At 37.3% G+C, this 22,505-nt stretch overlaps 1 protein-coding gene across 1 annotated transcript in view; it reads right to left on the bottom strand.

Annotated features, from left to right (window-relative positions):
• Positions 1-22,505, bottom strand: part of LOC129579392 (protein toll) — a 145,398-nt gene that overhangs the window by 51,357 nt on the left and 71,536 nt on the right. The gene's annotated exons all lie outside the window — the stretch shown is intronic.

Here is a 22,505-nt window from a genome sequence, read left to right on the forward strand (position 1 = left end):
TGTGTTTCGTTTAATGTTTTTTTTTCTTTTGTTTCTTGTTCATTTGACCTTTTTTCTCTTGTCACCGAACAAAAAGTCTATTTTCCAAATGCCATTGTCAATCAATGTGGGTCCCCAATCAAAAGGATCGCCCTTTCGCAATAAAAAAAAATGTCGTAAAAATTAATAAAAAGAAAAGCGGCTACATGAGAACGAAAGAAATGAAAAGAAATTAGAACGAGAACAAAACGAACAAAAGAAAGTTGACGATAAAATGTAACAAATAAATTAACGGTCTATTACAGGTGCAGTTTTAATAGCAACAGCATTTGTTGCTCTTCTAATGGCTTTGATTGTGGTCGTATTGAGAAATCCCGACCGGCGATATCGCATTATGTATTTGTTCCGGCGCGGCGATGCCAGCGTACATTATTCACGAGTAAGTGTTCCACGACCTGATGTTTGTGTGCGATATTAATGCCAATGAAATGCCAGCAACGACACACATATACACACAGCCCGAGTTCAGCAACCAAAACAATAGAATTGAGAGAGAGAGAAAGCACTCTGGCACACAAACACACACGGATATTTCGGCTGACGAAAAAGTTTTTTTTATTTTTTGATGATTTAATTAAATGAAAATTCTTTGAAATTGCCTTCATTTGCCTTCGAAAAAGCGTTTTTTTTTTCATTTCACTTTTTTTTTAACGTTAATTGTTTCCGAGTTGTTGATACTAATATCGTCTTTTTTTGTTTTGTTTTTGACTGATTGTTTCAATTTTTATTCTATTTTTTTTCTCTTCCGTTTATAAATCATATTTCTGACCATTGTATTTTTTTTGTCTCTTTTCTCCTGGTTCCATTCGCTGGGATCATTTTCAGGAAAATTTATTCGACTATTAAAGTATATAAGAGAGTGAGAGTTTTAGAAAGAAAAAGATTGTTTTGTTTGGAGATTAATATCCGCCATACAGGTTTTTGTTTCTTTTGAGTTTTATTATTTCATTAAAATAATACGAGGTTTTTGTTCGTTGGTATCCTATCAATTACATTAATCTGCATGATCTACTTCTAATCGAATTAAATTGTATAAACAAATATATTAATTTGGAATTTTCATAACGCATGCGATGTTTAAATCGGGTCTATGGCATGAATAATAGATTATTTTTCTATAAATTTGTTTAACTTTTTAATTTTGTAAACACCAGCACAAAAATAACTAACAATGGTGCATTTTGTATAAAGGGAAACTAAAATAAAAACGGGTTAATTTGCATGCACAGCGATATAATGATAATAATATAGTTGCATTGATAGATTTTACGGTCGCGTTGAGTTAAACCCTTTGGAATTTTCTATTTTTAGGTTCGCAGCAATGAAGAAGCCAATTTATTACTAGATCAACCGGGTGGTTTGTCGGACAGTGACGAAGATTTGTTGATCTAATTCCAAGAAAATTATTGACGACAATATTCAATCAGTCATTCAAAGATCAGGGAAGTATTGTCGCAGAGACAGACAGAAAGTGGGAGAAAAAGAGGAACTTCTATTTTGATAATCATATATTACATATTGAAAGTGGCTTTTTCACATGTGAAACTAGTAAATTCGGTAAATATTTTTTTGTAAACCACAATGAGAAAAAAAAAATAAGTAAGACTAAGTTAATGATACGGCTTGTGATACTTCTTGATGTTTTATCATAACTATGTTCGTAATTTAAACGGAAAAACAAACAGAAAAACTGTTATTCATTTTTTTAAATGTGTACTTAAAGCAGCTTATGTACCTTAGTCTTTTTGTACGCCTTTAAAAAAAATAGCAAAGTTGAATCAATGTCTAGCAAAATGTTCTTTTTAAATACCACACTACCATCACCAATCAAAAAAAAACTGAAGCTTATTTATGTTTCAGTAAACGAAACCAAATGTAATTGAGTTTAACTTGACCAAATGATAAATAAAGACACTATTTAAAGAAGATGATGTTGCTTTTTATGCATTTATGAGATGAAGTGACAAATTGACTATTAAAAATGGGGGATGGCTGCAATTCGAAAACAGATTTTCAGTGGGATTGCCGATGTGTTAACTTCCTAAGAAAAAAATAGCAGTAAAAAAAAACGATATGAAAAACCTATCAAAAGCCTAATAAATGGTCACAGGAGCACGTGCAATCCCCGTCGAAATGAATGAAGAAGAGAGAAAGATGCGGAAAAATATCATTTAAATATATAATGATCGTCATGAATACATCTATAATGAACAGGTAGAGTGAATGAGAGAACGAGAGAGAGAGAGAGGTTTGGATTTTTCAACGCAAATTACCATCAAACTGACACATCCTTATTTAATGTGAGGAACGCGAAAGTATTAAATACCAGTGAGCACCAGAACAGCAAAACTCTGGAATTTGATTACGATTCGCGGTGTGAACGCCACACCGTTGAATCGAGAAAAATTACGAAAAAGTTGTGAGAACAAAACGGAAGCGAGAGAAAGAGGAGAAAAAAAAACGCACATATATATAGAAACGCATACACCATCGTACGTTCGCCTGGTGAGTGTGTACACACTTTTGAACGAGCACTTAATTTAAATATTTGCGCGGCAGTAATCGTAAATGAGGCGCATTGCGGATCGAATGGAATCAACGCAGCAAGTGAACAGTAGCAAAGTTCGTAACAACAAGAAGAAACACTGGAAACAAAAAAAAACAACAACCACAGCGTGGAATACCAACGATAAGCTTAGTAGTTAAACATATTTTGCGCTCGTCGTTGTTTTCAAGCCGGCTAGAGTGTGTGTGGTAAAGGTGGACGAAAATATGTTAAAAGTTTCAATTATTAGATCTGATACATCGAACAGTTTTTCTAGTCGTATTTTCATGCGGTGGTTCTTCTTTCTCTTTCTCTCTGTGGTGGTGTCCATGGTTCAGACTCATTTCGCCGCATTTTTGCATTCTATGATTAATGCCATTATGTTGATGAAGCCGACGCAATGAAGTTAAAAATGGCGAAAACACACTGTAGTTTCATTATCATAATGCGAAGTGAAAAGTTTTTGTTTTTAGATTCTTGCAACAATTTTACATTGCTTATCATCTTTTGTTTAGCAAAAGAAAATGTCTGCCAGACATGAAACACATTCCGACAAGAAAATCGATCCGGTGGAAACACAGGAACCGAGTATGAATTAAAATGTTTGCGCACAGGACAAGCATTCAATGTGGAACGTCAAACCGTATGTTACACTGAATTTATAATCAATCGTAATGGCCGTCATGGGTGTTCCACGAAACAAAATTGTTTGGCATCGAAAGCGAACATGATACGAGCGCGCGGCTTTCTTTTCTCACTCACTTCATACTGATATGGAGGCATCAAATTGACGCGCACTCAATCGATTGAACGCTAGATAATGGTGTCACACAATAAACTTTCCAATCGAATCGATCGGGTCGTTTAGATATCGGTTAATAATTCAATCTGATGAAAGAAAGAGTATATAATCAACAAATAAACAGTCAATATCATAAAATACACTGTGAAAGCAAAGATCACACACACAAAAACAATCATCGCATGACCTCACCTCGGTGCCCTTTAATTTTCTCTGTCTCTTATTAGAAACGATTCTCAATCTAGGCCTGCCTGCCAGCCTGCCACACACGTGCATTTTCAATCGAAAAAAAGAACTCAAACTCAACAAATGAGATAAGAAAAAAATAATTTAAAACCATGGACCGTGGAGAAGAATGTTTCCAATTAGAATTTGATGTCATTATCGTTACACAGCACATCATGTTGATTCCTTTTTCGCTGCGTTCCGTTGCTCCCATTCATTCATTCCCCATTTCTTCTACTCTCTCAATCTCGTGCTGTCTCTCTGCCTCTCAACAGCTGTCGTTCACAAACAAATGAGCTGATACTTGAAAAATGCATACACCAAGATGGATCCCAGCCATATGAATTGTATACGCTTGGATTCACCCCACGAAATTCCAATATTCCTGTTCGACACCAGAAAGATAGAATGAAAGGAGGAAGAGAAAACAAAAACAACGAAATCGATTTCGTTCTAATGTCCGTTCACCGCTTATCAACACTATATTCTCGCTTGTGTTGTTGCTTTTGTTTTGTGTGCCTGCGTTCGCTTTCATTTCTCATTATTTCGTCTTTCTCTTTGGTTCGCCTTGTTTTTATGCCCTTCGACATGTGCGCCACAGAGTTCATGAAGACCTGTTACGTTCATCATCATCACATCACCACAATGGAACACACACACACCAAAAATATTAAGGGGAAAACGCACTTGTAGTTGGTGTGCTTTTTGTTTCTTTCTTCGTTTTTATTTTGAATGATTTTTCGTTTTCCTTATTATTGTTATAATTGAACAGCTCGGCTCTTACTCGGTTTTGTGTGTGGTCTTTCAAATTCAATCATTGGGTCATAAATTACCAGCCACACCATATTATTAGATTTCATTTCCAAACGAATCAACTCACACACACACCGATCAGAGGGAGAGAAGCGATATGAAAGTTTCTTAACAGAAATTGACACAGAAATATGAACATCGGGCATGCAGCCAAGTGAAAATCATTAGAACTGAGGCAACGACAGACAAATAACATATTTGGTGATTATTTTATGTGATATTTATTCGGATATTTCAGTTTAATGTTAAAATAAAGAAATAAAATAAAGAAATTATCCAATGTAACAGCTGCTTTCTCCGGATTATCTCTGTTCGTTCTATTCTTTCCCTCTTTTTTTTTCTCTTTTAGATGGAGATTGTCTAATTACTAGGTAAGTAAGACATACATTAGATCAGGGAATAGTTAAGTTTTCAAATTCATCCTTTTAGATGCTTCTGCATTATTAACTAATCGTTTCGAGAATCATTGTTGAGCTTTTAATTTTTCATTGTACGTAATGGATGTGGCGGGCAATCGGCTTTAAAAAGTTTTGTGACAAAGCGACCAGAACAAAGCCACCGAACGAACCAACGAATGGATTGGCAAAAACAACGAAAGAAAATGCGAATCCATAATTCATAGAATCTAAAAAAATATTTCAAAATTGGCTTTATACTATTAGATCGTTGTGTTACTTTAAGTTCAAGTGGAAAGAACACAGTTTTTTTTATCATGTTCGTTCATTTTCTGGCTCTTTCGCACTCTCTCTCTGCCTCTGCATGATTTTCCCGAAAACTGGATTCGTTGCATTCAAGCGAAAACTGAGCCAAATTCATAAGAACTAGAAAAAGCAGTTTTACAACAAACTTCACCGATGCAAGAAACCGCCGACCGACATAAAAATTCAGAACGAAAACGGAGACGTTACTGCACATTCAACGTACATACCATGTACGGTGTAAGCAGTAACAACATGGATAAAAATGGGCGAACCAAGTCCAATGTGGTAAAATCATGAGCAAGTGCACATGGGCTGAACGTACAACATGGAATTGCAACAGTGTCTCGAGAATGAAGAAAAAGTGAATCTATCGTATATGTGTATACACAGTTGAAATATTCAGTTAGGAAATAAATCGTCTGTGCACAAATACTTCCCATGCTGCCAAAAGTGGTTCGGTCGAGCCGAAGCGACAGAGTGAGAAAACGGTTTGCATGCACAGGCTCACGCAAAGAGCGGGAGATAAGGCTCGAACAAACTCGAAACTCCGAACGAATATTTGAATTCGAATTAACGAAATGGAGTGAGAAAAAGCAATAACGATGCGAACGAGCAAACACTTGCCCTTCACGGGGACGAGCTGGTGTGTGTGTATATATAAATAAAATAAAATTATAGAAAATAAATAAAACATTTCCATTGAAACGCTTGGCTGCAATTTTTCTTTGGATCGTGACTGTCTCACATACCTCCGGTTTTCGTTTGGTTCATAGTTCGTATCTGTGCGTTTGAGTATTGGGGTTGCAACGTGGCCCGCCTGTATGCGCCAAGATAGAAAAAATCAGAGGAAGAGCGAGCGAAATGAAACAGAGAGATAGAGTTGCGGTAGATGTATCCGTCGTAGTATTCATAAACTAAATGATTCTTTGATATTCGTGCAACTGCCTTCAACGACCCATACCATATTTCATTTCAGCATCCGTTTTGGCAATATTCGCTCGCTGCACACACACAAACAACCGAAAAATATGTGTATGTATGTTTGAGCCGATGCATGGGGTATGAGGATGCCTGAGACAACGGCGACAGATAAAAACGGGAACGCGACTATTGCCCATTGCCAAAACCAACAATGTCCCCTCGTCTAACACACTCTCTCTCTCGCACAAACATCGTTATAATCTATTTTACACACTGACAGTAGCGCATTTTGGTAAAAACCACAAAAACGAATAATCTGTGCGTAGCACAGCCAAATGCGATGCCATCACACCCAACTGCACCAGAACCATGGAACCCAGACTGCAACTTAAGAAGTTAAACATGTGTTTTACCGAATGAATGACAATTTTATTTATCCGCTTTATTATTGAAATAAAAGGCAATGTAACTCTTTTTTTTCAGCTTCCCATTTTTCGCGTGTGTATTCCATGAATCCCTCTTCCGTGTCGCCTAACTTTGCTTGCTCTTTCGCTCACTCACTCTTTTTTCCCTCGCTCTCTCTCTCTTCTTCTCTCTCTCTAGGTATGGTTTCAAATTCAGTTTTTATTACATCGATATTTTGTGTGCATTTAGCGAACAAAAAATTCGGGAGGCAAAGAGCGCTTTCAAATAAATATTGTTGTTATATTGGCAGTTGGCATACCATGCCGCATACTTTTGGTGACTTCTTTTTTCGAATTTATCCAACCGATCCGAATTATTTCATTCTTTGATTAATGCCATTATATCAAACAATTTTTCGGGGTGTGGGGAAAATAAATAGTAAAAAATGTTCATTGGCATTTTGCTATGTCAAAAGTTCATTGCGCATTTCTTTGATAATTTTTTTTTATTCCTCATTCGATTTTTGGTTGTTCTTTTTTCATCTCTCGTTTTTCATCAAATGTTTTATATGTGCTGAAAATCTACCCACCTCCCTCCTGTTCACTCGTCGGCCTTTTTTGTGCTCTGTTTCGTTCCATTGCAAAACGGAAGCTAAGGGTGCGATCTTTATATCATTGGCATTGATCCAGACTGTGATTTTTGGTTGTAAAATGCTTCGTTTGAATTAACATTGAATTTATTTTGGATTATCTCTTTTGGATAACAGATTTTATTGTGTCATGCATTAATTATGGCATTTTCCTCTGGATCTGGTCGCAGCAGCACCACCACCACCACCAGCAGCAGGAGGAGAGACGATAAGCCAAATTGTTTGCCAACAAAATGTCACAGCTAACAAGATGGATGCCACGAATATGTTGAGTTTGAGCCCTGTGAGTACAGAACGCAGTGAACGGGAATTATCTTGTTTCTGAAACTAAATTAGCCTCTTTTGACATTAAACTTTTAACCGCGAACTCAAGCGATTGTTACAACAGTTTTGATGGCATTCGGTTCCAAGTGGAAAGGGCAGAGGGAAAGGAAGAGAAAGCTTCGAGCAGTGTAGACATGATAGTTTTTGGGGGGATGTTTTTGGAATTTGAATGTTTTCCTGTAAATGAGCTGACAATTCGGTGGCATTAAGTATGGAAACCTCAAATGTCAATGTTGCATAGTAAACAATCGAAACAATTTAGTTGTCTATTGTATTTGTATTGCGTCGCCTATGACAAGCCATTATTTTTTTGCGGTAACGGTTTGAATACATCGGAAACTTTGCACAAAACCGCTAGCAATCGCCGCGAACTTACATTCCAGCCTTGTCAACATGCCATATATAAATGGAATTTATGTGTATTCTCGTATAGCTTGTGCTGTTGCTGCTGCTGCTGCTGCTTACGTAAAGTAATTGATTTTGATGTGTTTTTGGGATTGTGTTGTGAAACTTTTCTTCTATTGAAATTACATTTAAATGGAAATGCTTCAGAGAGTAAGTGCATTTTTGGTGCGTTGTATGTTTTTTTCTCTTTCTCTTCATCTCGCTCTCTTGCCCATCGTTCATTGGCCTTTCAACAACAATGAGAGAAAAAAAACCACTCAACATTTTTGTTTCATTTCAGCGATAAAATTAAATTGAAAACTATTTTTGCGATGAAATATAGCAAATAAGAATTCGAGGAAATGCTTTTCATGCATTCGAAAAAATATTTGTGATATTTTTACATACATAAACCAGAGTGCGGTGGCGAGATAGAAAAATAGCAACAACAACAACAAGTGGAAAATGAATGTGAGAGAAGATACGAACGTTTAGGTACGTCCATTTCATTTGTGTACAGGCGTGCGTGTATGTTTCTTTCTTTCTCTCTCTCTCTCTCTCTCTCTCTCTCTCTCTTTCCATCTCTCGTGGTGGTACACACCGAATATAACGTTGGAACGAATGGCCGGCACCAGCAGATGTTTAATATGCGAAATAACATAAAATAAACTCCATATATGGAAAAAGAGCAAAATGCATACGAGTGCACACAGAACCGAAAAAAAAAAATCGGCAACACCAAAGAGAGCAAAAAGAAAAAGCGCGTAACTGTTATCAAATAAAATCCATTCAGTAAATATGGCATAGAGGTAGTGGTGTGAGCGATTTATTTGCATTGTTTGTGTGCATATTCATTTGGTATATTCATTTTATAATGTTTCGCATTTCGGGAATAACAGCACACATTTTTCGAGATATGCAATGTACATTTCGGATGGGTCGATGAAACTGAGAGTTTGCAATATTTGTGCAAATAACGATGCGGAATGCATACACGGAAAATTCATGAACTTTCCACAACACAAAAACCCACACAGCATACAAACACTCTCGCTCTTTTTCATTTGGTTGGGCGCTTTTTTTTATTGTGTTTGCAGTTTGCATTCTGTTGTCAGCTCTTAGTGCCTTGTTTGAAATGAGTTGTTCACGTATGTAAAATTTGAATGCAATGCCCTGTGATGATCAGTGATGACACTGACAATGTTTTTATAACAAAATTGTAAATAGCTTGTTCCTGTTCATTTCAGTATGGAAGTTTTTTTTATGAGTGTTTGTGCACAACTTTACTTTCGACTGTGATATAATTGTGGTGTTACAGAGTTGCAGCGACCGCAGTAGTAGTAACAAAAGCAAACGATTGTCGAAGTTTAAATGTAACTGTAAACCAAACTGAGATGATTTTTGAAGTCAAAAAAGGCCGCATAAAACATAATAACATAAGCATTATGCTCATAATCGGTGATGTTTTCCAGCAAAATTAAATCAGAATTGTGTGCAACGCACCTATCACCGCCAGCCGGCATTTTTGATGAACTCGACTATTCCATTTGTGTGTGTGTGTGTGCGTCGCATCGAATATTGAGTGAGCGATTAATAAAGACGAAAAATGTGTTGCTTTTAAGCAATTAATAGCCAGCCACATGAGAGTCGGTGCGTTGACATTTCGACAAATTAGAGCATATGTTTGAAATCGAAAATAGCATAAACATTTTTCGAAAAGCCATAAATCTTCGCCGGCAACCGGGTCAAAGTTTCAAGTGTTTCAAAATTGACATTTGGGTGAGATGTGTTTACGATTTAATTTAATTTATTTTATTATGTTCATTTTTAATTTTATCTATTTTAACGAACAATTGGATATATGATGGTGTGCTGGTGTGTTGTGTCGTGATTTTCGGAAATTGAATTTAAATGGGTCTCGTGCCAAACGCACACACACACACACACACACACACACACTGTCGTAACATGCGTATTTTTGTGTGTAAAATTTTACGTAAACAAAAAAGCATTCAAAATATTTAAATGGAACGCACAAAAATACACGCGCGCCCATCTAAAAATGAATTGGAATGAAAATCGGTTTAATTGTGTTGAAAAGTATTTATGCGGGTGTGATTCTCAATGAAGAATTGGATTTAAATCGTTGTAAATGCCTGAATATGATGGCAGGCCACTATACTACTACAATACGCTGTATGAGTGGGTGTCATCGGGTGGGAAATGCATTGAAATTATTGTGCTCGTGGCACATTTTTCTCGTTCGCTCTTTCTCTCTCTCTCTCTCATTCCGAAAATATGAAGCGAAAATTGAATGCGGAGTTGTTTTGTTTAGTTTAAAGCTGAATTGGATTTGGTTTGGTTTGGTTTAATAGAATGGATGTGACAGAAGTCAACAAAAACAGGGCGGCGTTACAATGGACAATGTTGAGTAATGTGAATGCTTGTGGCAAGATCCAATATTGGATTCACACAATTTTGAGAAACACTGTTTTTTTTCCTTTCCTTTCTCCAAGTTTTGTGTTGTTTTTGGGATCGTTTCGAACAGCTACGGGAGAGCCCATTGCTAAATAATTTATGATGATGGCATGGGACCAACACAAAATGGTAAATTAAGTTGTTCTATTTTGGGATTGGATTAAGATATGTTCGGTGTTCGGTTTTTAGTGCTTTGGCATTTTGCAATTTGACGAGACAATGCAATTCATCTTGTTCGCTCAGTTTGATGCTCCTCGTCGCCTTGCCGAAACCGGCAAAATTTCTCGGTGTGTATGTATCGCACACACGATGCAACTAATGTAGATTAGATTTTAATTCATGCATTGTTTGAACGGAACGATGAACCGATTTGTTTCCATCGGTATTCTAGCGTATTGCGAGAGTATCGGATTTTTATTTGGATTCATTGCAAATTGGAATGCAGTTCGCTGGTTGCATTTGGGATTGTGTGCTGTTTTGATTGTGTGATGTGTTTGCGTATATGTGTGTGTATCCATTGATATGTAGCAGCACGGTGAGATGTCACCGGGATGTTGTCGTTGACGATGACGATGATGATACGACAATGATGCAACGGAGATCATGGCCTGTCTGGTTGATCTTTTGAATTGTGCTAACGCTGCCGCATTTCTAGGCTGTTAGCTGTCCAATTTATAATTTATAAACATAGATGAAATGACATGTGCATAGGTGTGGATGCATTGTGCATTTTACATGCGGAATGGACACAAAATACCAAACAAAATTGTAATGAAATGACCATAAATTTTCATTTGACCGGAAAATTTATGTAGATGTCAACTACCGGGTTTCTTCGCTTGCATTTATAATGTAATTTCTACGCAAACATCGGCGCACAAGTGCATGCAAATATTGCACATACAAGCATATAGTCGGAGAGTGCACCATGACGAAATGCCATTGCTCCCCCTCACTCGGTCACCCATCACTCATCCGCCTGTGGGCCAGTCGAGTGTAGTAGGTGAGTTGTTTTTTATGTGTGTGTGTGTGCGTGTCTCAAAACGTCATCCACTTCTTTCGACCAACAATTCAGCACATTTGAACGATATCATAATATGGGTTCGCACATCAGATTCTATTGTTCCGGCTTTGAATTGGATGAATCAGATAGGGAAGGAGAGAGAAATTGAATGAGATTTTTTCCTCATTTGTTGCAACAAACTGTCGAGTTGATGGCAAGTCATACATGCACATCGGCACATCGAATCAGTCGCATACATTAAAGTTGACTAGTTAAACTAAACTTTATTTTGTCAGACCATTGGAATGCAAACGTGATGTATGTAGAAAGGGTTCATCTGATGTTCACCTTCATCTGTTTTACAACGATCAACTGAAATTGGTAGAAAATAGTGCGTGCATGTACGTTACGAAAGCGAGGTGCCGTGTGCGAATCGAGTTATCGGTTATCAAATAGGCTCAATCAACCTCCAGTGATAGCAGTTCCATTATAAATTCTAGTTTATTTGTGTCGTAGAATAGAAGTTGAGTGCAAAGCCACCGAACCATCAATGTTCGCATGTACTTCACTCCTGAATGTCTACTATGTATGTGCATGTGTGTCTTTTTTTCCAATTCTGCACTTGCTGACAATGCAGTCAGTTCATATATTTGAAATAAAAGAGATAGAACATGCCAGAACAGGATGGTTGGCCGATAAAAATGATGTATGACTACGAGGTACAAAGATGCACACCAATCCATTAGCATTCGATCGGGCGTTTGTTGTGCGCACGGAATCCCATTTTGTAATCCGTTTTCCTGGTGACTAACTAAATTACACTTGGATACATATTCGAAAGGAACGCCCAACAGCGCTACAACGACAACGTTAGCTTCGGCTGGCTGGCTGGCTGATACACCATTTCGCTTCATTCAACACACAACATACTGAATTATGAGTGCGATTTCACTAATTTCCTCATTGTTCCTTTTCGGCTGGTTTCGTGAGGGAAAAATGTTTCCATCAAATGATTCATTATTTCGACTGTTTGTGGATGATATGCATCAGTGCATCATCTGAATAGCGTAATTTATGAGCATAATTTTGGCGTGAATGGATCGGGACTGGTTTGGGATGTGCCGAGTTGTCGTCAACGCTACCATCACACGCGTACACACAATTTTAAAATTGCGTAGTTCTGACACGGTTACATGTATTAAAATGCCCAATTTTACATATCAATTGGAAAATTAAACATGGATTTCGGATTCGGTTTTATGAGCGTCGAACATCCGAGAGGATTGAGAGGATGTGTTGATTGTGGTATGAATTCAAGTCTAATAAAGTAATACACAAACGGGTTTTGTACGCATTTCATGCATATAAAATCGACTGAAAACTATTTGGTTATTTGAAATAGATTCGAACATTTCATTCAAAACGTATCCCACATATCCTCTGTTCATGTCTCGTTTCACTCGCTCAATTCACGCTTCATCCAAAAAGTAGAAATGTGTACGTTCGTATCATACGCGATACGCCGTCATTCGGACCCGAATTTACACTTCCAATTATAAAATATGATTCGATGTGCTCGCATGTCATATAGAACCAGAGCACAGAACCTTTGTTGCTTTTTTCTCTTCATCGGTCTTCCGTTCGTTTTATCAACTCTCGCATATCGAATTTATGTATACATCAAATTGATGTAGCCACAAAACCATAGCTTTCGGTCATTTTCAAATACATTCTTCACAAATGCAAATGGGTTTTTTTTCTGCCTCATTGGAATGATTGAAAATTGTAGCGAATTACAGTTTACAATTAACTTGTTCTCATGACAACGGGCTGTTACTACTTTACTTTGGGCCAAATATGTGCAGTCCATTTGTTCGTCTCAATAGAGTTGGAGGTTCTGTGATAAATTTTTCATCATTCATTTTGCGTTCATTCTTCGATTTATCAAACATGGATTCGGTGATATAATCAACATTTTGGCTTTGAAATTATCAACGACAAAAAAAATTATGTTGTTACTGCTACTATTTATATTGTGGCAAATTCATCAATTATCCCAATAGGTTTTTTTTTCTGTCTATCGTGTAGCAGCCACGAGCCAATTTTCCATCTGCAAAAATTGAAATGAGCAAAAAACGCAAGAATCTGGTGTCGGGCTTTCAATTTAATGAGGCTGTATTTCGCTTGAATTGGTTTGCATTCAGGCATTATTTATCACTTCATCTAGTCCGGTATATTTTTTTCTCATACAGCGCATCAAACGATGTGTAAATAATGTCCACATTGATTTATTTGATTACACTTTTTCTATGTGCTGCGTTATTTGAAAGCATTTGATTTTTTTTCGAATACGGCTGTTGAAAAAAAAAATTATATATCCGTGCCATTGTTTATGGTGGGGGCATCGACGAACACATTGCATTGATAAGCGATAATTAGAGAGAGCAAGAGTTTTTTTAGTTTGGTATGTGAAATGAATCATTGATATCAATGTTCCGTGTGTTCAATGGATAGTGAAAACTTTGAGAAGCTGGGTGGAATAATAACAGTGAATACGCTTGCATTTTAATGCACACACGATATCTGGTAGCTGAACATAACATTTTGATTCCAGTTGAAATAATCAATGCGGTCTTTCGTTCAAAAATCACGCACGATGAAAGAGAGGGAGAGATCAGAAAAATCGTCAATTTGTGGTATTTTTTTCCCCTGCATATATCCGCATTAAATGTGCTCTCGTCGAAAGTTGATCCTGATTGCGGTGCACATTAGATGTTGCTGCGGCTGCTTGAAAATTCTGCACAGGTCATAATTATTGTTCCATTCCTTTGAAGAAATTTCCATGGTTTTTGCTCGATGGATACGATAAGAAATGGCGGAGGTAGATCGAGAGAAAGAGAAAAATGGCTCCTTTAAATAAAGCGTAAACTTTTTCCGCGCTGATAAAGGGCGGAACTGAAAACTGCGCAATATTTAATAATATAAATTTCGTATTCTTTGTTGAAAAACAATTCGAAAGAATCAAACGAAATGCGACTCTGTGCGCAATTGAAGAAGAAGAAGGAAAAATGAAATGCCGTGTGCCACACACAGCATCGAAAATGTAAAGAAACAAAGGCGGAAATATGCAAAGCAGCAATGGAATAAAAGGAAAAAATTGTTGCAAAACTAAGTTTTATGCTTGAAAGTTCTATTTTTTCGTTACTTTCGTTGCGAGTCGCTATAACAAATATTCAAATTATGTAATCTCATACGTGTTTCCATCCGGCTATGACCCACCGCCGCCCGTCGAACCGGCATTTCAAGTGATCTTAATTCATTCTTTTCTCTTTGCATTCGTTTTTTTTTCGTCTTGCTTTTGTTTGCCCTCCTCCTGAAGTAAGAGTCAAACTTCGGATCGCGCAAAAAAGTGCAAGATTAATGGAATATATTGAATGCGCCAGTCGTGCGCGTCATACATCTGTACCTCATCATTGTGAACTTTGGTATGATGGCATTGCCGCAACACCATCGACCGAACAACCAACGTCTGAGCAGAAAAAGTGTTTGTGTGTGTTCAAGTTAACAGTTTTCAGCAAACGGAGCAGATAGCACAATAATAAACAAGATGAGAACAATAACCGAATGGAAAAATGAACGACTGCACACCGAGTGTGCGGTAAGAAATGCATTCCGGGGAACAAAAATAACAAGGCCACCCAAAACCACCCCATCAACCGACACATACACACACACACACACAAAACACTTGCACTCTTTCGCGCATACAACAAAAAGAAATGTTAGAACCGGGAAATTATAACTATTTCTGTCTTTTTTATGGGTTGAACGTGGAATGCAAATTGTAGCGCTTGCAACGGAGCGCTTGCTTAAGAAAAGTGAATTGGATTGCTTACAATTCTTTGTTTGATACCGCATAGTTTTATTGGATCTGCGTTTTGCATTCGTCCTTTCTCAAACGCATACACTCGCTCACACTCGCACTCACTGTATCTCTCTATGTCTCATTCGACCGTCCATTCGTAGCTATTCATTTTTCAACGGTCGATGCTTGGCGGTGGCATTTTAGTTTTCATTTTTTCCACTACTCCTTCTTTCGTCTCGATTCTATGAATATAAACGCGTGTGCACTGAATTCCGAAGATACATTTATACGAAAATCATGATATACAATCAAGATGAATACACCAGAATCGCACTAAATATCTTATGTTTTTGCTGCTTCTTCACTTTTGACTCGCACAGGCAAACGTGTACGCGCACCCGCTCATTTGTTTTTTTTCTTTCCCTCGCGCTCGTTTGCTCACTCCATGTTTCGTCTCAATTGTGCATCTTTTTTTATCACTTCATGTACTATTTTGCCATGTATTATAAATTTGCTGTAGCTTTTTTTTTCTCTTCTGCATTCTGTCTCTGTCTCTCTATCCCCATTTCCCGCTCATTCGGTGTTTCTTTTTATTCTAGTCTCCCATTTCCTTCAGTTGCCATCGCATTTTATTTCGCCCTTCCGATCTTGTCTGTCTATCTCGCTTCGCTTTCTCGCTTGAGAGTCGTTGTGTGTGGTGTGCTTGCACAGTGCTTCTTCAGTAATGATAGAAATTTACACAAGTAAAAATTTGCTGCAGACATGATTTTTCCTTCTTGCGTTTTCTTATTTCTTTTTTCTCGTTTCGTTTCGCATTTGCTTCGTTCTATCGTTTCGTTTACTTACTTTTCTTTCTAGTCGCGTTTTGTTTTCTAGTTGGGCACCGACATACAGAACGACACAGAGACAATTTGCAAGCGAAATTATAGAGAGCGAAACCGACGAAGGAGGAGGGAGAGAGAGAGAGAGAGAGAGAGAGAGAGAGAGAAAAAAAAAAGCACCGAAAATGAAAATGGAATAAAAATCTTCATGTCATTATGTGTTACAGGTCTCTCGTTTGAGCGTGCCGTTTTTTTTATCTCGCTTTCGCTAGCCATTTTTTTTCTCTCTTCATTTTCTTCCATTCTTTTCTCCTCACTATAATTTTTTTCTTTTGCTCGCTTTTATTTAAAAAGTGAAGAAAGCAAACGGGATGTAAAGTGAAAATAAATGGCAAAAGGATTTGTTATTTTGTGCGTTGAGGGATTTTTTTCTCTCCCGCTTTCTCTCTCTCTCTCTCTATTTTCGTCGACTTATTCGGTTGACTTTCGTCGGGCTCCCGTTGTTTTTGTATGAGCCGCAAGCTGCGTGCATGTGATGTGATTTTTTATTTTTGGCGAGTCATTTCCTTGAGAGGTTGCTCAACATTTTCTTTTAGAACGGCGGAAGTAATTTCATTTAGTCTCATGCAATTTTCTCTCCTTTCCAGCCCCCTAGCGCACACACGCAAACACACACAATCGCATTGCCTGTCTTTTGGCCCTCATTTGCACGAGAACACACAAACACTGCATACATATTTATATTCATTTGAATCTAATATAAATGACACATTATTATGTGTCACTCGTTCGTTCGTTTCTTTTCTTTTTCAGTTTTTTTTTCTTCATCTCTTTAAATTCAACAGTGCTGCGGTGCGCTGTGTACAAATCCATTTTTGCTCGGCAATGATTTCAAACGTATGATGAGGATCGGTGTTAGCATTAGCGCGGCACTTCACACCGTAAAAATTAGCATTCAATAGCCACTGCACAAGAGTCTCATACATTACATGATATACGTTTAAGTTTGACGGAAATCCGGGCGACATTCACATGTGTATCAAAGTGTATCAAAATTGGATATTTGTGCCCGAATGCCAGTACATGCCATGCAAGGGGGAAATATTTACATGTTTTTTTGGTTGAACAACGAAAATGAAAATTATGGAAAATTTTCTTTCTTTCCATTTGGATTATTCATCGACGAGACTATATATTTTTTTTGTGAGTGCAAAGATTTGATATTTGCTCATCAAAAACTTTTCTCGTTTCTGAAATGCGCAATATTTTTCTCTCTCTCTCTCTCTCTCTCTCTCTATCTCTCTCTCTCGCACAAACTTGATATTTATGATAGCATATCATTCAGTTAGAGATGACAAGCAAAATATGATGGAGTAATCCATTACTCCATTGGAAAATCACTTCTTTCTGATAGGTTTTACTGTGTTTTTCGCTTTTTCTTCTTCTGGTTATTACTTTTGAATTACTTTTCGATCATCGGTTGCGCGTTGCCTGAATGACATTTGGGCTGTTTCTCCCCTTGGATCGGAGTGTGTGTAGTATTTTGAGTGTGCGTCGAATATCGTGTCAAACATGTGATATGAACATAATTTGAAAAATGTCTCGTTGTTAAGCGAACGAGGGTATCTTCTTTTTTCTAACACGTATTTTCATTGCCCTGAGCCCACACACACACATCCCATTTCATGTTTGCCAGTGATGATCTAATGCCGTTACAAATTATTTTAAGATTGAGTATGATTGAAACGAATATTATTTTATATATTTTCGTTCTTTTTTCTTTCATTTCATTTTCGTTCGTTTCGTTTGGCTGTTTTAATGTTTAGCTGAGTTTTATGGGTAAAACCCATATAATTTTCGCCATCGCTGCTTTTGTGCTAGCCGAGCTTTTCTCGATAGCGTGCTTTCTGGCTGCCATATCGCCTGAGATATTTTCATCACATAACATGATTGGACATAGGATGTGTTATGTGCGCCGCAACCGTAACGTCTTCTGTCACATCTAATCATGGAATTTATTTGTATTTCACGTTTTATTGGATAAATACACATTTTACTTAGATGTGCACTTTTTTCCTTTCTTTTATTGAAACTTAAAAAAAAAAACGACGAATTGAATATTTCTGGTATATATTTTGGTTGGTGCGGTCCATTTTTATGGAAATAATAAAATTTATATATGTTTTTGTTGGTTTTTTTTTCTCTCCGGCTGGGAAATTCAATTCTTGTTATTCATAATGACACGCGATAATAATGACATGCTCGCATTTTGCTTACTCATCGCCATCCAACAGAGAACGTTCCATAAAATAAAATATGTCATATTGGCGGTTGGCACGAGAGACATAGACAGAGAGAGAGAGAGAGAGAGAGAGAGAGAGAGAGAGAGAGAGAGAGGGGAGGGAGAAAAAGAGAGCGACTAGTGCGATAAATCTGTGTGATTGCCGATGAACTTTTGCTGAATGGAGGAAAATGCCATTAATGCAATTTGGCTGTTTTAATTGATTTGGAGTAGCAATTTGTGTTGTACATCGCAATTGATGACCAATCTGAATGAATTTATACGCGCTACCACTTCGAATTGATTCAAACCGCTTGATAAGTCATCAACGAAATAATAATGAAATTATTCTATTTATTCAATCAGGTGGTCGTAATCACAAGAACACTTCTCACCATTCCATTGCGAGCGCTGCACGAAAGGAGGGTTTACAAATTAATTACAATGACAACGACATTTTCATCGGATCAGCAGTGGGTGCCACAATTTGCGCTTGGGAAATTCTCTTGAGTGTGTGTGTGTGTGTGTGTGTGTGTGTGTGATTTGCTAATAATACGGAAAAGCGAATGCATATTTATAACCGAGACCTACTTCATATTCCATAATCTAAAGCGTTCACGCCACAACATCAAAAATGAATAAATGATTACAATCTTCAAACTAATAAGGAAATATTAAATATTCCATTTCGTCTTTTGCCAACAAATGTGCAATCGAATCATATTTACATTTCACGCTAAATTGAATGCCAGCTCGACGAAACAAAAACACCGACAAAACGAGACGAAATGCAAAACAGTTACGGTATCGTGTGTTTTTGGTTTATTGCATACACGACCAGGCGAATGGAGAGAAAAAAACGAACGTAGATAATCAAATGGTAGAATGAAGAAATGGAACAATAAAATGAAACAACAACAACAACGACGACGACTACGACTATGACAACGGTAGATATAGTAATTACCCTCCCAAAAGAAGAGCAAACAACTTTCAACTATTAAAGACGCTTCGTTGTGGTACATTGACGAATGGAATTCATAAGCCAAAAAAAAGTACCAGCAACAAAATACGTGGTTTTTGGCTTAAGCGACAACGATAGAACCAATCCAAAAGAATGAATAAAAACGAGCACGACATTTTCAATGTTGGTACGGAATAATTTGCCGTGAAATTGGTAATAGATTTATTCACAAAAAAACATTCATCAAAGACAATTCGACAGTTCTTTTTTTCGGTGTATATTTGTGCACTGCTCCCAAAGAAAAAAAATATATAGCAGAATCGAATCGAAAAACAATTGGAGCGGCGACGATGGCGGCGTCTATGTCTTAATGACGCTCATTCTTCGAATGCGTGTATGCTGTGCTGTTGAGAGCATTTTCATTTCACGGAAAACGAACATTTCAATAATAATAACGTTGGGCCAAAAATGTTGTTTTCTCACTATGCATTTTCGGTAATTTTCTTCGTATCCATCAGAACAATGGGAACGGGAGAGTGTGTATGCGTGCCGCTTGAATGGTGTGGATGTAATTTACATGTTTTTATCGCAATTACAAAATGCTAATAATAATGGATACTAAACAAAAACAGCTCACAAAACTATTCCAGTTCACTCGATGGCGATCATAAACTGTGCTTCTTTTATGTGCATTCAAAGCGTTTGCTATCGTTCTTTCGTCTCACGTCTCACTTTGTTGGTCTTGAGAAATTTGTGAAAATGTGTGTAATTTTGAGTCGAAAATAATTTTATGGCGCATGATTCGTATCTTCATACTCGGCGCATGTTAATAACCTATTATCATGTGTTCGTCATCTCTCTTATTCATTCATGGTTGCTTTTTATTCTGCCATAGAATGGACAAACTAGAACCGTGTGGGATTCCATTCTCTGGAAGTAAACTCAATGGCAATGATTCGTTGAATTGAGTGAGTGAGTAATCCAAAGCGTACACATACATTTCAAAGAACTCGGCTTTGCTATGAATAGATATGTTGAAAACGTGTTGTGCGCAATGGAACACTTTCCCCGTTTTTATTCCTCCTCTTCTTCTTCATTTTTTTTTTCTCAAAAGAACTTTCAAATCAGTTTTCAACGAACAAAAAAAGAAGTCCGTTCATTTGATAATTGACTTGATTTGGTACGATCCGCGCGATTCAGGTTCATCCACATAATTGAAATGGATGCAGCGAAAGTGGTTCGACCGTAATTTATTTATTTAATATGTATCATGAAAATGTGTGTGCATTGCATTATCACACAATCGGGACGCCTAAGTTCGAATTAATTGATCCATTGTAAGACTCAATTAGCTCGTTAAATGCTGATTCATTCTTCTATTATCGCTCGATGAGCTGAGTATTCGTCTTCTTCTTCTTCTTCTTCTTCTTCGCTTCGTGTTGTAAGAGATTTGAAAATATTACAAGTATTTGTTAGCCTCTAAATCTATGCATTAGGAAGGATGTGAGAGTTCGAACAGCAAGAAAGCAATCATTTAATTAAATCTTGAACATCATTGCAATTTAATTCAATTTATAAAATTTATTTTAGCACTTGCACATGAGATTATCGCTACACAAAAACGAAGCGACACGCTCGCACATATCGATCGTTGTTTTTTTGTTTTCGTTGTGATTCGTTCGTTCGTTCGTTCGTTTCCATTATCTCGATTCTCCTATCGCTCCACATACATAAGCAATATGGTGTACAAATTGGGAACGGGTTTTCCAAGTGTAAGATTGTTGGTTGTTGTTGTTGTTGTTACATTTTGCGTCAATTAATTTCGATTTGGTTAAATTAAAACGCATTTGATATGGCATCGGAATAAGACCAACTGGCGTATAGATTTCTACGAACTATTGTCACTCATTATCGGAAATGATTGTGTATATTAACAGGAAATTCCAATAAAATAAGATTATTATCAATTAAAAATTATGACTGCAACTGGCATGCAATCATTGACGATCAACAATTTCAATCGTTTCTAGTTTTTTTTTTGTTGCTGCTGCCATAAATCGGTAATTCAATGCCTGCGGTGAACTTGGTGACGAAGCAGTAAATTCATTACATTTACGCATCACGTAAGTGCAGCAATTTTTACAATCAGCAGCGGACACACTGTTCGTTTGAATATCAAACGTACGCAAATATTTGTTTATCGTAAAAATAAATTCGATTTGGGGAGGAAAAACCCCGATTCATGTTAATATTGTGTGTCACTATGTTGTAATAAATAACGTCCAGACGAACCAAGTTCACCGATCGATGATTAAAAGAAAGAGAAAAAGTGAAAAGCAAATAAAAAGTTCGTCCTTCGAACAGAGAGCGCTATCGAAATTGGATTGCAGGGCAGAAAAAAAGAATACAGAGAGAGAGAGAGAGAGAGAGAGAGAGAGAGAGAGAGAGAGAGAGAAAGAAAGAGAGTGATGAGGGTGAAGAGGGCAAATGTGCATCGCATCGAGATCGTGTCCATAAATTCATTCCTTATGACAGGCTCCATAAGTGATAAGCGGTCGGCTTTTATGAATACTAAACCAAAATTAAATATTCATATTTAAATTAGGTCCTCATGAATTTATTCCGCGATTATTTGTTATGTAGATATTGCAGTGGGTCCTTTCTTCAAGGTTCGTTCTATTTGATTTTCGGCACGGTTTCGCCTCTCTCTCACTCTTTCTCTCTCTTTCACTCTATCACTCTTCATCTTGCTTTGGTTCATTCGCTCTTATTCATTTGCCATTGCCGGCATTTTATCGCTGCTGGGCGCGAGAGATGTTCAAAAGACATGCTCGTTCATTGCTCATTCTCCCGGCCCATACGTAATTACGGCGCGTTCAATTCAATGGAAACATGATACCGCATTCATCCACTCAACCAATGTGCTTGTATGTTTGGATGTGGATGTGTCACTATCAAATTTTCATTTTTACTGTTGTTTATTGTTGTCAATGCTCTGTCTATGGTATGGGAAAATGGCATGGGTAACGAGCACACCACTTCAAGCCTCCGAATTGTGTCCCTTTCAATATAAATTTCATTTAAGCAACGGCTCCGATCCTTATCTAGGCAATAATTCCACGAGCAAAAATAATTTCACGATTTTCCGTCCCTCACTCTGCTCTGCTCTCCTCTTCATGTCTTCTGCATTCCTTTTTTTTTCTTTGGTCGTCACTTTTTCGTCGCATTGACATCATTCATATTTTATGGTCGGGGTTGTGATAATAATCATAATTTCGATAGAAT

This window comes from Sitodiplosis mosellana, unplaced genomic scaffold, assembly GCF_009176505.1.
Source record: "Sitodiplosis mosellana isolate CC-2019 unplaced genomic scaffold, AAFC_SMos_1.0 Smas_scaffold_6226, whole genome shotgun sequence".
Classification (NCBI taxonomy): Eukaryota; Metazoa; Arthropoda; class Insecta; order Diptera; family Cecidomyiidae; genus Sitodiplosis; species Sitodiplosis mosellana.